A 17,648-nucleotide genomic window follows, 5' to 3' on the forward strand; every position below is an offset into this window, starting at 1 on the left:
TTAACTGCAGACTCATATCCATAACTTGAGGGGGTGCAGTAAGTGTGCAACTGGAGTGGAGTTTAGTTTCATAATCCAGTTTATGAGCCCTAAGGCTGTTTGAAGTGCAAACTAAAGTATGGTAAGTGGGATGATGAGGACACTTTCTTGAAAACCTTGTTCTGATTTGAAATAGAAAGTTAGTGGAATCAAGTGCTAGCTTGATTTCTTGTGCTCAGTGACTCCTGACACATCGCTCTCTATGTGAATATCCCTTGCACGGTTAAATCTTCAGAAATGCAGCTATGATCTCATAGCTTAAGCATTTTGGACCTTTACATTGTTAAAACAAACAAACAAATCAGCCTCACAAGTCAAAACCTAAGTACTGTAAGAAGTCCTCTGCAATATGTGTTAAAACTGTGTGAATGAAACATCCAGTGTTTCAGATCACTTACAAGGCATCTGGAGCAAGTATCTTGTGTGCAATTTTCATCAGTTCAAAATGTGGACTAATTTTTCCATATCAAATAGCCTTCATCAGTAAGCTTTTCAAAGCCCCATGTTATCTACACTGTCAGCTACTCTTTTTACCTGGCCTGGATTCTCTTTCACTTGCATTGCACCTTCATTTCTACATACATTCTACTTTTGCCCAGTTTTGTCTTACCATCTGTAAAATATCCACTTACCATCTGAGACAAAAGCACAGTTGATAATGGTGCTGTGTCTATCCACATCAGCCCAACTTAAACTTGGGAGCACAAGGTGTCCTATTAAATTCAGGGTTATCTTCATCTGTCACCCACCAGTGTAAGGAGAGCTACAAATCCAAAGAAAGTAGTTTTGTATCAGCCATATTTTTCTACATATGTATGTTTATAAGAAAACTATAGTCTAATGTGCTTGGATGTTTCTAGTATGTTAAATATATACAACAAACAACAACTAACGAGTTTTAAAACTGTGATGCTTATTCAGTCCACTCAGTGCTCTTGAATGTGAGCCAACATTAATTCAAGCTCAGTTGATCCTAATAAGTAACTAAGACCCCATTTCATAAACATGCAATTCTAGCTTGTTATTTCTGGCACTACCATTAAGAAAAAGTCTCTACCCTCAGAATGACAGAATTAAGGGATTAGGGATAAACTGAAAATCGTGAATAATTCACAATTTCTTCCCTTCTCTCCTTCCCACCAAAGGCAACTCTAGAGGGGCTCAGTAATTGCTCTCAGTTATACACCTTTTCTTCTGGGAGTTATGCACAGGAGTGTGATCTACTAGTGCAATGGGATTTGCTCATATGAGTGGAGTCTGTAGGATTGGATGTAATATCTGATACTTTCAATTGTCATCATAGGGTCACTAGAACAAAGCACTCACCAATGCCTGCACTAAAAAGTACTACTTATACTTATCCATCCTGAACAGGGATCTTTAGTGTCTCCTTAATGTATGTTGTCCCAACAATATGTATGATTTTTCAAAAGAAATCTATGACATTTTTTACTCAGATTCAATCAGGGTAATTTCTTACACTGGTCCTTCAGATAATGTAGAACATGGGGTATATTTGTTCCTGAAATAGATTTTCTTTTCAACTTCTCTGATTTTGCAGAAAGATATTTTATGAAGATCTTGTCAAATAGAAGAAGCCTTGCAGAAAATTCTCAGGAGATGCATTTTATTACAGAAAATCCTGTAATGTAGGATTTCACATTAAAGCAACATAGATTGAACAACAACGTATTTCTCAGTACAGACATTTCTTACTCAACTTTTATCTCTGCCATGCCACTGGGTTTCATGCAGCTGTTGAAGTCTTAGAGCTGTAGTATATAGGTTTAGAACTGTCCTTTTATGTGTTCGTGTAGTGCCCAGACACTGGTGTCTTTGGCTCTCTGAACCTGTAGGCATTACAGTGATATGGAAGAGAGTAAGAGGTATGGATACACTTTGTCTCTCTCCTACAGCAAGAATTACTTGCATTCATAAGGTCCGTGTGTTGCTAACATACTCTTTTGCTCAAAGGCTGAGAATTCTTGCAGATGCTACAGTGTTTGTATCATGCTGATGTATTGTTGCAGCATTGTGCCAAAATAATAATTAAAAAAATCAGTTAAATTTAAAATTTGGATACTAATAGCCTCATGGACTTGCTGTCTTCTTTATTCAGTGTCAATGAAAGGCTCTGCTGTTCAGCAGCACTCATTAGTCTTCCTCAAGCGGTTGCTGTTGTCGTTACTATTCTGGGTTTTCTTTTTTCTTCATGTGCAATTGTTATTTTTATCAAAGTATGTGGGGAGAATGGTGTGCACACAGCTGTGTGAGGAACAAATTCAGAAAAGGCCAAATCAGTTTGTAAGAGAAATAGGGTGTATTGCCATCAAGTTTTGGGTCAGTAGCAGGGCACCAAGTGACTTTGGCTTTCTTAAAAAAAAGACTAAGGCTTTTAATTTCTGAGCAGAACAGGGGAATGCATGCAACCCACAGAGACTGGAGTCTCTCCAGGCCTATCTAACGTAACGAGAGAATTCTTTGTGAAATGCATAAAACGATGACATTTTAGTGGTGAGTGAAATATTTGATTACTTTTTCCATAACCTAAAATAGTTGGAATGTTCTTTTGCAATCCCATTCCTGGAGAGGACTAGGGATGTGAAACCTCACCATATATATTCCTGAGAGACATCTCCAGGACAGTGTGTGATGATATGGAAAAAAGGGGTTGAAAAATCTTTTTTAAGCCCCAAGGAAAAGTTAAAGGCATGCTCATCTGAGGAAACATCCAGAAGATGAATTCAGTCATGGTCACAAGTCTGAGGAGAGAAAGGTTGGACCGGTTGAAGTTTGGTGAGTGCTGTGGTGGGCAGTAAGATACGGATGAGTGCCTGACTTAGTCTGGCTTGTCTACATGACTGTTTGCAGAAGGGGAGAAGGGACACACTTCTGGCTAGCACCCTGGGACAGGGCAACACAACCATGGTCCAAGGGAGCACCAATTTGGTGCCATTCTAGAGGGACTGACTGCCAAAAAGACAGCTGGGCCCTGAGTGCCTCTTTGTCCCCTTTCAGTGCACACTGCTCTCTGCCACCTCCTGGGGAGTTCCACATCCATGCTGACCTCTCCTGGGGCTGGTGTAATTTCTCCTCAAGTTTGTACATGGTGGTCTCGGTCCTGTGGGTGACAGGCAAAGTCTGGCTGTGCCAGCTTAGAACTGGGGCCCTGGCTGGTATGCCCTTGTGGCCTTACTAGGTTCATGCTAAAAGGATGGTTTACTTCCAAGGAGTTTTACACTGAAGGATGGACAAACAGAAAGGAATAAAGTTGCATTCGCTCCTGACTGAGGGCTGAAATGGCTACAAGACACTGAGGTCCATCTTAGTTCTGACAATCTTTAGTATTTATGTGTGTGTGAGGATTAGGTGAATCATCCTGAGGAGATTTTGGCACTTTGCAACATTTTTAGCATCCTGTAATATCTCTGACTAGCATGGCTGGTGGGTTAGAGTGATCTTTCACAGAAAAGCTTATCTGGCACACTGGGAAGCTGGATTTAGCATTTCAGCAGCAGTAAAGAAAAAATAAAATCTATTACATTGGCTCTTGGCACTGAGTACACATGTACTTCTAAGTACTGTGTTAGGGGCTTGTTTTTGATGCATGGCCAGTGAACAGCTCTGTCACAGTTTAGCATCATGCTGACACAAGCCATAGCCAACCACAGAAGAAAAGGATAGTCTTTGCCCTATGGAAATGGCAACTGGACATTCAGGAGGAATCTCATGGATTGAGATTCCTGGTACACAGAGAACTGCATTGGCATATGAAACAGGAATAGACAGGCATTTGGTGATATCTCTTTGAACTGCTTGGAGTTGCTTTAAAAGTAGACAAAATCTTTCTCTTCCCATTAACATCATATTCCTGCTAGCAGAGGATTATGTGTACTGAGGATGGACTATACATTGTTCAGCATGGCTGTTTTATCAGGCTCAATGGATAGTCTTTCATATTTTATGTTGTCTGAATACAGAAAGACAGTTTATCAAAAGCTAGTTTGCAACTGGACTATGTTGACACAGCATTTTGTGGGGACACAGAACACCCAGAATGGCTGTTTCTAATGTAAAAAACATCAAACCACTTTAAACTGGACCAGTTTCATTAAGGAGTTAGACCATGAATAGTCTGGTGCAAAGGAGCTAATTTCTATAAGAGATTGAAAGACTGGAAAGGGCTGGTAGAAGTTATATATTGACAGAAGATGAGCCAGAATACATCTTGCTTGTTCTCCAAATTAATTATTTGTTTCAATATTTATAAGAGTGAATAGGAAACAGATGGTAGAACTGAAGATGCTTGTTAGGTTTCTGTAATGGAGAAAGGAGAAAGAGTGAGAGGAAATCAGAATCCCACCATAAGAGAGGAACAGGAAATTAAAACGTCAGACAACTGACAAAACTGCAGGACCACACACAAATATAAAGAGGTTTCTCATAGGATCTCCAAAGCATTTTAAATTTAAGTCTTCTCTCTTTTGCCACCCAGAAATCTGAATAAAGGGTTTTTTTAAAGAAAAGAAGAGGAAAGTCCAAATGCACAGCCTCAACCCAGTTGTTAGAATAAAGTCAAAACTTATTTGGAAATATGTATGACTAGTTTGGAAAAGTCCTACTGTGATATCTAGTGAGAAGACATAAAGGAGCAGAGACAGGAGTTCCTGACTTCTGTATGGAGTATCCATATCCTTGTCCTTGGGCCTAAGAATCCATGGTCTTTATTCTACATAAGACTAGTGATGTGGCAGACAAAGGTCTTGCAGACTACGATTATCAGTGAACCTGGGTTGTGTTTGTCCTCTGCAGTCATTCTGAGCACCCAGGGCTTGTGGTTTGTCCTTGCATTTGACTGAGTTTATGCTAATTACCCCTGAGGTGCAAGATGTGAGAGATGTGGGCAAGGCAGTCTGTGGGTAGAGGAGTAGCCTTACAGTACATGTTACACTTAGAATGTCAGAGTGTGAGGGGGGTGGGGGTGGATGTGAAAATAAGAAGGTAAAAGGATAGGAAGACTTCATGTTGAATAAATTTGGTGAAATTGTGCCAGCTGTATTAGCTGAAGGTCAGGATCTTCAATTTATGTGGGATTCTGATAGTACACCTGCAGCCAGCACAAGGCAATGTATTCACGCACGTCAGTAGAAGACAAAACTGGAAAAGCCACGTTGAATTTAACAAAAATCTGTTTGAGCTGCATCATTATCTGAACCAACTGGATTTGGAAAGATGTTGAGAATCCAGATAAGCTTCCCCTCTCAGAACTGCTTCTAGCTTTGGAGGCACAGGGAGATATGTGCTTTGTCCAGTACCCTTCCCAGCTGGGAAGGGTTTGCTGTCGCTCTAATAATCTCTACTTCTTTTGTTGTCCCTTGCTTATGTCTCTTCATATTCAGCAGTCATTGCTGAGTAAAGGCTGTCTGCTGACCTTTCCTTCAACAGTAAATTCTGAGCCAACTCTGCTGCTCTGCTGAGATAGGGATGTTTTTCTTTCTTTCTGTCTTTTTTTTTCTGTCTTGTGGTAGGGTTTTGTATGTCTCACTTTGACTTTGGCCAAGTGCCTTACAAGCTATGGACTCTGAATATCTGCCTTATTTGGAGAAAAAGTAGGCTTTTCAGTTGGCTTGACCTCCCAGTAAGTTTCCTACTCTCCTTTGACCTGCTTCTGCCTTGCCACTCTTTGTATTATTTTTTTCTCTCTTTCACATGTAAGAGTTCACTGATCCTTCTTCCTTCCCCCCAAAGGAGATGAAAAAATTTAGTAGCTGCAGCTAATTGTTCCCCAGTCCTTCTGCTGGTGTTTGATGTTCACCCCAGGAATAAGACATTTGCAGGTTCACTTTCACACCAGGTCAGCAGATACTGCTGCTAAGGATTATACTGTAACTTGTAAAATAGCTTACTTGAATCACGAATATGGACAGGTTTGCCTCATAGAGCTATTGCCCACTGCATTTTAGCATAGACTGGCAAGTTCAGCTCTTTGCAAGCAGGCTCTATAGTCAGCCCCTGAGAAATAGTCTGTTCTATCTTTATATTCCAAGAGTAGGCTGTTTAGGTCAGTATTGCTGAAGATAACTATAATTTTAGACGTAAATTCTGATCCCTCAGTTGGACCAATGAGATAAGTGTTAAGCCTTTAAGCCTTTTAGATCAACTGCAGACCATGGTCTACCAGAAAAATGACTTTGTCTGCAACCAGCTCTTCCTATAGTTAACAACTGGTGAACCAAAGAAAGTGAGTAGCAGAACTTGGCATGGTGAAGTCCTTGGTCAATGACAATAAGATGCCCGCAAAAAAGATGAATCTTGTAATTTCCCTTGTATTTGCTTTCAAAAGGAAGCATTGGAAGAAGAGGAGAAATAATGCAAATCAGTGGTGCAGCAGTCCAGGATCAAGCAGAGAGTCAGATGCATTCATTCTTTATTTATCTGGTGGTGTATAATGGGAGTTTTTCATAAATTCATGGTTTTACATGGCACTTGTTGTACGCAGGTACTATGGGAGGAGCAAGTAGATTTGGTTTTAGCTGGGTGCCAACAGGAGGAGTTAGTGCTTTTGCCTTTTGCATTTCTGCCTTCCTCCAAACATGAGCTTCACACGGCAGATAGATATTTCATGAACCTAGTGTTTCCAAAAGATCTGAACTGAGGTTGTCTGAACTTGTCAACTTGTCTGAAGTTATCATTTACTGACCATGTGAAGAAATCAGGGATGTTCAGGTGAGGGACACTAGGAAGGAGTGTCTTTGCTGATCACTGAGTAAGATGAGACTCACCTGTGAAGCAGGGTACAAAGGAGTTTTTGTACAATTTTCATCCACTTTTCTTCTGACATCGTTTCTGATACAGCCAGATCTAAATTCATCCCAGTGGCTACTCCAAAGATGAGTTGTATTTGGTCCATTGGATTTGTGACTTAGAGGCTAAAAGAAGACATACATGTTACAGAAGTGTTGCCTGTGACTGATTGAAGAGAAAAAAAGAATTCAGTCCCTTGTCCCAGCCTGTTCATCTCTGTGGGCTTTTCTTCCTTGTCAGCGAATCACAAAATGGGTAAGGTTGTAAGGGACCAGAGTAGGTCATCTGGTCCTACCTCCCTGCTCAAGCAGCATCATCCTTATGCACAGTGCACATAACTGCATCCAAATTTATTTTTTTCAAGGCTCTAGCTAAAGGAAATGGACAGCCTGGAATAAATCTTAAAGATACTTTCTTTCCATCCTCTCCACTTTACTGAATCCTAAATGTGTTTCCCTGGCATTCTTCCTGCCTGTCTCCCTCATTGTGCTCTCATAGGGCTGTTGTTACACACAGAAAGCTGTCATTGTGATGGACAGGAGTGACTTGCACAGGAGTTACTTTGTAAGGCTCAGTCTGGTGTGGAGAAATGTACTGTTAGACGTGGAAGGAAAAGGATCAGCATCAGCACAATATCCAAGGAACTGATGTCTTTTTCAGAGTTATGCTTATCCGTACTCTCACAGCATGCCTTTCATAGTACTTCTTTCACCTGCAAGCCTTGCAAACCCCAGCCCCTGGTGGGCTGCCTCCCTTTGCATCAGTCCCCATTTTACCACACAGCCACTGCTGTCTGTGTGGTCTTTGAAATTCGCACAGCTTGGTGGCAACCAGTAGGGAGGGAAAATAACGTGTTTTATTTATTTAGAGTCAAGCACAGTTTAAACTCCATTCTAAATAAATAAAAACTCCTAGCCAGATTTATATAAATAAAAAAGCAGATTTTCCCCTCTCTTTTGGCTGCTGTTTAACAGCATCAGTTTCAAGACCACACAAGGAGCTGTGTCAACATCTCAGAAATGTGCAGTAGAAGCAAAGGTAGGAGGGATAGGAAGGATCTTCATAACTTGCTTTGGACTTCTAATCCATGGAGGTTTCCTGTGGACATAAAGGAGTAGTCCTGACATTGTGGTGAGTTAAAAAGTTAGAAAACTGCGAGCATCTTAGGTCTGTAACACAGGAATATTTCTATAAAAGACCAGTTTTATTTCAGATGGTTCATCCACTCAACCAAGTAATCTGTGCAAATTGTAGGACTAGTTGGCAGACGTGAGCACTATTATTTCAGTCTATTAGTATGGCCTAGAAGTGATGGAGCACCTATAAAAGGCAGTGATTTGAGGAAGAAACATTTTATTCTTAGGAGGTTGGTCCCATTTGTCTTTTGGGGTTGAGTTTGGATTATACAAAGGTTCCCAGTTTCCATCAAATGGTGCTCCCACACAGGTGCTGACAGTGCCATGTCTCCTATTACAACCATCACTTAGGGAAACTCCAAGTATGGTTTCATTTTCTTGGGAGTGAAATGTATTATGTCTGCACAAGGCTTCAGATCTCTCCTCACTTGCAGACCTGCCAAGCTATCAGGAAGAGTGACGAGCAGCTGCTATGTGGAGCACCTGGGTTTTGTTACTCCAGATGAGAGATCATAACAGGCCTTAAATAGATATCTACGTTAAGTGGGTTCTCCTTGTGGCAGCATTTACTGCGCTACTCGTGGATGAGGATGGGCTGGAGAACATGATTCTGCTGGTTGCAAGATTGGGCCGAGAACAAAAATAGCCCAGTTAATGATTGTTATTTTGTGACTGGTCAGAGGCCACTACAATTTTGATAAAAAAAATAAAAATCAAAGAAACACTCTTGCAAAGCAAAGCTTTTCTCACAGTTCATTACCTCTTTCATATTCTGAACTTCCTTGGGCTGGCGGACAAAATGATCAACAGATGTTAGTCCCGTTGAGGAAAAATTTCAAAGAATAATTTTTAAAACATGTCCTTTTATAGCTTGCTTTTCCCATTTTATATATTGTGTTTAAAGTTATGTATGGTCATATATCCCACAATACTTTGGGTTGTCTTGTTTTTTTAGTAAAACACCAACTCACTTTTCTCTTCCCAGTTAATGACATTGCTAGGGTCACAGCTTGTCATAGGCAATGGTGTTGGAACTCCTAAACATCTTCCCTAAACTCTTCTCCTGAGGGTAGTACATCTCAAGGCTGTATTGCTCTATGGTCCAGTTAGCAGTAAAATGCCATTTTTCTTTGCACAGATGAAGTAATTACCTACTTCTACGTGTGTCGGGCCAACCTGCAGATGATTGCTTCAGCTACCAGAAACTTCGGATATTGCAAATGGTCTTTGTCTCAGCCTGCTCAACCCAGAGACATGAAGAGTTTCCCTCCTGCTTCTAGCTAGTGGTGGCTCAGTGAGTCTTTTTCCTTGACAACACTCCTTGCCTCACTAGAAAGAACATACACTTTGAAAATGCTACTTAAGGGTAATTATTCCATTTAGTTCTTATCATTTATATCAGTTAAGCAAAAATCCTTACTAGTTCTTAGTAACTTTGAAGGTGGGCGCTTGGTGGTGGACTTGGTAGTGCTGGGTTAATGTTGGACACAATGATCTTAGAGGTCTTTTACAACCTAAATGATTCTATAGTTCCATGATGCATGAAGATAGGTAGTGTGGCATAGGCTCACACTGCCTGCCTGCATGAATTTCAGGGCCCCTCAGGTTGTTCCATGCATAGGGAAGTGGATTCCATCTTTATGTACGCCTATTATTAATTCAAAAAGAGATGCTACATTTTGAAAACCTTCATGTAGGGAGCTAGGACAGATAGTGCAAAATACTTTCAAACTTGAATTATATTGATTTTTAAAAAAAATTTCCTTTTTTTTTAAAAAAAACCATTTATTAAATGCTTTCTGCTATGGATGATGTCAGTGACAGTGGACTGTATGTGCAATAAACAGCTTTTTGTGGTTATTAAACACCTAAGTCTTGCCTTGCAATTTAACCAGCCACAAGGTCATTCATTGCATTTTATGCTGAGCCACCATGAAGGGTGTCACTTACTTATCACAGTGGTCTAAGTAACCACACCAGAGCCTATTCATTTTCACAACACAGAACAAAAATTATTTACCTGATTTTAGCTCTCAATAGTAATGTGAGATGTTTAAGGCCTTAAAGATAATTTGATGTGCGAGTTTTAATTAATTTCTAAAAATGATAGCTGAGCTATTAGAACTGAACCAGAATGCAGGTGGTTCTATACCTTTTTTGTTGGTGACTATGATACTATCTGACAAGAATAGGCTCCTGGAGAAATTCTGTGCAAGTTTACATAAAACGATCAACAGATCCAGGTCTTGGGATTCTCAGGGAGATGGAGCTGCTCTTCCGTTTCAATTATTTTAATGGAATTCAGTGTAAATATTAGTTCTGAAACATCAAAAAAATTCTAAGAAATAAAAAATAAAATCCTGCAGGAGGCTATGTTTAAGGAGAATAAGCATAATAAAATGTATAACTGTAGGCAGGCTAATCTGGTACTAATTCAGAACAAAAAAAAAATCATTAAAATCTTCTTAGGACATACAATTAGCTAAAGATTGTAAAGTAATTGCTGTCAATGAAGATACTCCTATTTAAATCTGCTCTTGCCAAATAACTGGATTAGATTTCAAATATTGTGGGCAAAGTTAAATGTGATGACAAGCTGCTCACTTAATAAATTAGATTAAGATAATTAGCAGGAGATAAAAGGACTCCATACTGCAATGATTAAAAATATTTTGTAAGAAGTATCTATAAAAAGGTTATCATCATCATAAGGATGGAAAAGGGTTTTTGTTCAGGAAATCAGTCAGGCTTATTGCTAGTCTACTGGTCTTCGTTTGACTCTTTTCTTTGAGTTATTCGTAAATAATTATGAAGCTATTGCTAAAAAAATATTTTGATGGAATCTCATTTTGTTCTGGTAGCACCTTTTTGCTAACCAGGGGGGACTGTTTGATAAGAGTATGTTTGGAAGAACAGAAATTTTCTCACAGACAAATGTGAGCCCAAAGGTGTGTATTTAAGAGAAAGAAGGTCTACCACGTAAGATTTCTGAATGCTAGAAATTGGTGATCCTGGAAGTTTTAGAGTACATGGTAGTCACCTAAGCTAACATGAGCTTTTAGGCTGCTTTTAGGAGCATGACTACAGTATTGTGTGAGCAGGTGGGAGAATATTGTGTAGGACTGGAGAGCTGATTATTGTTTTAGATAGGACTGATGAGCTCTTCATTAGATAAGCAGGTTAATTTCTGATGTCTCTTAGCAAAGGGGACGATAAACCAAGAAAATATGGGTTAAAAAATTGCAGAAGTGCTCTAAGGGTCTGTTAATACTACAGATGTTTAAGACTCAAATAGTTTATAACTTTCATGTATAGCACACAATAGATACCAATATATCTGGTGTTATAATTTTATCTATACAGGCATTTGTATAAAGAAGGATGTATGTATGTGTACCTGTAAGTTTGGGAGGTTTGTGGTAACACACCTTCTTCTCAATTACAACAGCATCCATGTAAAAATCTTAGCCACTTAAAAGAACAAATCAATTCTGTTATTAAGTTGTTGTAATTAAACTTACTTTACCTCATACAATATTTTTGTGCTTAAAATGCAGCAGTATCTGGTGTGACTAATATTATGTATACAATTATAGCTCCAGACAAGCTTCATTGATCTCAGTGGTATAGCAGACAGTAGGACTTGGCCCTCTAAAATTTAACATGTCAATCCTAAAATAAATTAAAAAGGAACTTCTGTTATCTCCTCCTCCTCCACACTGTTTGTAACCTGAGAGCATCCATGTGGCTAAAATACAGACTTGTCTTCTCTAAGTTGAAGACATTCTGCTCATATCAGTGGAGAAACAAACTACAAAATAAGGCCACCAGATGTTCAAAAATGTTTAAAGTTCCCTTTTTGGAAAGGTAGAAAATTAAATGTTAAATAAACATTAAAATGCTATTTTTTCTATATAACTATTCATTTTAATGGCACCCCAAGAGTTCATCCAAAGGTCTCTGGGTCACTAGGGAGAAAGTACAGTGTATTTTGGCTTCACAGCCTTCGACTTGCTACAAAGAGCTAATTCTTCCAATTAATGAAATAAATGTTGCTGATGTAGATGGATTGACAAATTAGTTTAAAAGCTAGTTTATTGAAGCAGATAGCCAGTCTGATATGGCTAGAATGCTGTAAGAGGCCTCCCCTGGCAGGAAACACTATTAATGACTATTCACACCTAGTTTACTCCTTTGGATATTTTCTGTCCACAGGAGAACTGCAACAAAACTAGGAAGTGTGAAGACTTTTTGTCATGTAAGGCTTTCAATAGGGCTTTCTGTTTAGGGCAAAAGAAACCCAATGGGACAAGATACTCAGACAAGCTGAGGTAGCTGTAGGTCTGGTATTCCCTGTTGGGCATACTAAAGTTTGATGTACTATTTAATAGAAAAGCAGGTTAATTTATGGTGTCTGTTAGGAAAGGTGATCATAAACCAAGAAAACACAAGAAAATAATTTCAGGGAATGCTCTGAAGTTTACTGTACTTGTTCTGTGATCAGATGCTGAAAAGCTAAATAGAGCAAGGAAGCTTAAGGGAGAATTTCAAGGCTACAAATATTTTTATGTGGGTAAAAGACTCTTGGAAGCAGTATGCTTTCCTTTCAAAAATACATTCCTCTCCTTGGGACAGCATCCTGAAATAGCTACATTTTAATTCAGTTTGCAACAGTTTATGAGAGCGGATGTATTGCAATGTTGGTATTTCATGAGTGGATCAGCTCCATGGATTAATGCATTTACATGCTTCAGTAATGGTGGAGGTGGGTTACTGCACACCTGAGACCCTCTGTAGGGCATATTGATGTCTGGCTGCAATTTTTGGGCTTTACAGCTTTTAGCTAACTAATGTGATAGCCTCTCTGTTTCCAGACAGGAAATAACACTCGCTGTCAGCTGTACTGTATGTAGTGATGGAAGGTGTGTTCTGCCTTGATACCTGAAGACATAAAAGGGTTTGCAGAGAAAAGTCTGAGGCTTTCAGCTGGTGCCCATCAGTGTAACGTCAGAGGGCTGTAAGGTGATACAGGATGTTGCACACTGTAGTAATCTGGATAGAGCAGAACTGGCTTTAAATCCGCTACTTGACGGACCACAGTCAGACCTCCTACAGCACAGTGCTCAGCCAGGTCTTTGCCAGAGCACAAACATGTATATAGCCAATGCAGGGATTCGTGTTGCTGTAGCTAAGCTGCTTTTTTCCCCCCATGTGTTTACTTGTTTGGAGCCTGGTCAGCTATGTGCTGTGCTGTGCTAGATACCAAAGAAATGCTGCAACTGGAAAGCAGTAGTGAAATTATCATTCATGGTCTCTGAGTTCAGCTCAGCGAGAAAAACAACTTCAAGACACTGAATTTAATTTCTTTGCTACTGTATGAGCTTTAGTGTTAATTAGCTGTGTGAGCAGACACTTGTGCAGAACTAGCTAAATCTCCAAATCCTGACTGGACATTACTCTATTGGGGAAAAAACTTGCTTATCATTTATGTTCTGGTAGTAGCTTAGTCATAAAAACAGTTATATTTCCGATACATGTGGATAACCTCTTATTGTTTAGAGAGCCCGGGAGAGAAATCTATGCAACATGCCAACACAAGAATTTTGTTATCCCTTCTCTTGGGAGAAAAGTATGCAAAGAAAATAATTAATTTGTTGTTTTAAGAAGAATATATTTACCTTCTAAGAATTACATATCACAGATTGGTTTGATTGCTATCATTAGCCTATCTGCTGCTGCAGTGTTTGCTTTGTTTCTTAAAGAGAAAAAAAAAAGTGGTGGTATATCTCAAGCACCTGGGATACGAAGAGTATGGATTTGTATTAAAAAGGCCGGGGTTTTGTTGTTGTTGTTTTGGTTTTTTTTCAATTTTGAAGACTGAATAAAACACAATCGCCACATTTTCCAGCTGTACTCTGTCTACAGATTGCTCTAGAATTTCTGTGCCTTCAACCTCATCTCTCCCTTTTTAATTTTTTCCCCTCCAAACACTTCCAAGAGCCAAGAGGATAGTTGCTGTTATGCGATAAAGGCTCTGAAAGGAAAAGAATAAATTAACATCAAATGGGTTTCTCCTCCTCCCACTCTGCCTACAGAATGTCTTAAGGAGACCATAGCACAGTATCAGTACTGCCTCCCTACACATTCTGTATCCCAAGAACCCCTCCGATTCCTTTGCAACCTCCAACAACTTCACTCCAAATAAAACTCCTAGTTTTGTCTTTCTTCTGTGAAATTATTGGTGGTGTCTTCTGGAAGGTGCAAATTCATGAATTCCCTCAGTTCCTCTTAATGTCTGAAAGAACTGGGATTGTCAAGTACTTTTCGGGGGCTACATAAGGACACTCTGCTTTAATTAATATCCAATTGGATTCAGATAATGGTATCTTGTGTTTCACACTGTTCAAGAAACTGGTATATGCCTCATGTCACCTGTCTTTGTCAAGGGTACCCCACTGATGTTGTTTCTGTCTAGCCTACATACTAAAGAAAGAGTGTAAGGAAAATGTCAGCACTTACTGACATTTTTGTTTTAACTTACTGACAGCATTGTTTTTCAGTTAATAGCCTTCCGCAAATCAAAGGCTTATGGTTACCTTACATTTCTTAGTTCAGGCAACAGAGGTGAGGACTGACTTTTGGAAGAACACTTTCCTGGGCATGGCAACACCCCTGGTTGTAGCTGACTTGTGGGTCCTTCCTCAGCTTTACAGAGACCTATGAGATACAAGAAGCTGACAAAAAGGTGAATGTAAAGTTCATTGCACAAAGATGGGATTTATTTCTGAACTTCGAAGTGACAGCTTGTTTTGCCATGATTAACAAGGGAAAAAAACCTCTGATGCTCGTGGTAAGAGATTATGGCTGAGAGAATGGAAGGATGGCACTTTAGCTGCACTGTGCTAATCTTTGTCTTTCTGTAGCTTTCCTTTGTCTTTTATGAGAGAAAATAACCATGTTTAGAGCTCATTGAAAGCAGCCAGAAAACTCTTGTCACTACATTGTATTAGCTTTGATCTGGTGTACTTGATTATGTATCTTTTGTTTATTACAGGCTCTCAATTTTGATTCTTTACTCTAAAAATTATACTCAGAGTATTGAATCACTTTTCTCCATATCAGCGGATCTACTTATTGACATCCTGTTAGAGGCCTTTGTAAATAGTCTTCAAAAACGAATAAATGAAAGACACCGGTGAAAAGTGAAGTTTGACCAGAGGGCAAAGTTCTGTCAAAAACACTTTATCTTTCTTTGTTACTGAGACATGACCAGATGTTTGTTTATAACAAAATGCTTGCATTGGGATTTTTGAAAGCCCAGATGAAGAAAACTATCTAATTGCTTCTAGGAATGCAGTCATGTGCTAGCTGCAACCTGGGTTGATGTACCTTAAAATACTATATCTGGAGATTCTGCGAGTGGAATAAGAGTGTATACGTTTTTGCTGAAAGGAGATAGGGCTGTTAGTTCAGACACACACTGAACATCTGCTCTGCCTGAGCCTTGTGGTTTGACTAAATTAAAATGTCACATTAAAAGGATCATCAGTCAATCAGAATGCTTCCTCACTCTGAGAGACATAACATCACGCTCGGTGCTGCAGTTTCCAGAGAAGTCAATGTATTATGCTCAGAAAAAGAAATCAGAACAGTGAAATGTTTCACAATTGTGGTTTGTTTGACTTGTGTGACATCACAGACTAATGTTTAACCCAGGATCAAACAACCTCGATTTTGTTGTCCCAAAAGATTTTAAATCTAGCTAATTATTTTGATTATAAATTTTGATTATTTTAATCTTGGCTATTAACTCTAGTTAGCAAAATGAAATGTAATTAATATTCTAACTTTTGGAGAGTTTCCAATCAATAAAGCTGTAGCACAGACCACAAATTTGTGTTGTTTCAGTGGCACAGAGATAATTTTCCTTTTATTTAAACTCCTGGATAGCTATTTAAGACTATCAGACTACAGGTCTTATGAATTATAGAAGCAGAAATTGCCAGAGAAGCTCTGTTTTATTAATAAAAAGAAAGGCATTACTAAAAGAAAACCCAATTCTGCCAGAAAAATTAAGATAACCCCCTTTCACTTAGTATTTAGCTGTAAGTTGTCCATGGCAAAGGATTATTTCTATAAGCACAATACAATTTGCTAAAAATTAAGTAAACGTTTGTCTGAAATACCTTATGTGATGACTTGCAAGGCCTTTTGCTGTATAAATTTTGAATTACTTAGAATTAAAAGCCTACTTGCATTTATTAAAACAAGTTCAGTTTTGGTTTTTTAATGAAGTAGAGAAGGTGTATTTTCTTTTGCACAGTACATGTAACAATGTAATTTCTCAAGTCTATTTAACGTAGACTAGTCATAAAGTGATTGAGCACTGTTGAAGTACCGTGTTAATGAAAAAATTTCCATAAATCAACGTACAGCAAGCTGATGTCCCCTTTCAGAAATGCCCACCGTATGTTGAGGAAGCATCTGGTGCAATTTGGATGTTTTTTTGTCAATTAATTCAATAGCCAAATGTGAAAAAGAGCTTACTGCAAATATTTCAAAATTCTTGCTGATGGAAGTTACAGACATGTATTGAGAGACTGGAATCAAGGGACAGATTATGCCCATTTGGAGCCCGAAGTATGTTATAGCATATGGATCCTGTGTGTTTCTTCTGCCCCCCTTCTCATTCCTTCCCTCACACACTCCTGGAACTGCAATGGGAGGAATTCTTCCTTCTGTGGAAGCATCAGTGATCCTTTTCCTTTGGAGACAGGGGATTTCTTGGAAGACCAGACAGCTGTGCTTTGGAGGCTTGGCCTGCCTGCTGCACCTTTCCCTGGGTAATATTTGACCACTCCTTTATTGGAGGGATGCTGAAATAGACCTTGAAGTGATAGATCTCACTGAGATGAAAAAATGTGTTCATACTGCAGACCTTAAAAAGACCACACTATATTGGATAAATGCCATGTTGCCAACCTTTTTTAAAGAAAAAAAATATTTGAGTGCTAGACTCATTTGAAAAATTAAAAAATTAACTAAGAATCCAATATTTTTAGATGGTAAGGTATAGCATTTAGGTGTCTGCATGTTAAACTCTCCTACCTGAAGCTGATCCAAAAAGTCACATATGCAGGCAAAAATGTAGTTCTGTGTAAAGTTCTAAGGAAGAAAGCTCTGTTCCTTGAAGGGAAGATGATAGTGGCAGAACAAAACAGTGATACCTCAAAATGAGATAGTCATTACTTTCTCATCTTGGATATTTTCTTTCTATTGATAACTGACCATGTCAGATTGCTGATGTCATGTCCACATATCCCAGCTCCTTTCTCATTGTAACTTTTACTGTCTTCCAAAGGAAAAAATACTGAAGGAGTAATGAGTGGCTTCTTGATAAAACAAGTAAGGTTCTTGTTACTGAGGGAAGCATTTTCTGTCCTTTAGGCTGTGATCACCATGTGTCCAGGATGAGGGCACCTGGTCAAGGGTAACAGTGCATAACCTGTCAGCTCTTCTCTGCCTGCCCTATCGCATGCTCCCAGCTCCCATATTTCTGCTGAAGGGCAAATCTGACACAGCTATGCATGATGCTCACTCCAAAGTCAGTTATCATGAGATTAGTTAATGCACTGTAAAGTTATTCCTGAGCTTGCCTTGTGGTATCTT

At 39.0% G+C, this 17,648-nt stretch overlaps 1 long non-coding RNA gene across 1 annotated transcript; it reads right to left on the minus strand.

Moving 5' to 3' along the window:
- Window positions 1-1,746: 1,746 nt before the first annotated feature.
- On the minus strand, window positions 1,747-16,791 carry LOC113946493. Its single transcript, XR_003527452.1, has 3 exons — window positions 16,567-16,791; window positions 6,822-6,968; window positions 1,747-2,801 (listed from the first exon to the last, which is right to left on the minus strand). It is a non-coding gene; the product is annotated as an uncharacterized LOC113946493 (long non-coding RNA).
- Window positions 16,792-17,648: the final 857 nt, after the last annotated feature.

The sequence above is a fragment of the Corapipo altera genome, unplaced genomic scaffold (genome assembly GCF_003945725.1).
Source record: "Corapipo altera isolate COAL_440 unplaced genomic scaffold, ASM394572v1 48b, whole genome shotgun sequence".
NCBI classification, from domain to species: Eukaryota; Metazoa; Chordata; class Aves; order Passeriformes; family Pipridae; genus Corapipo; species Corapipo altera.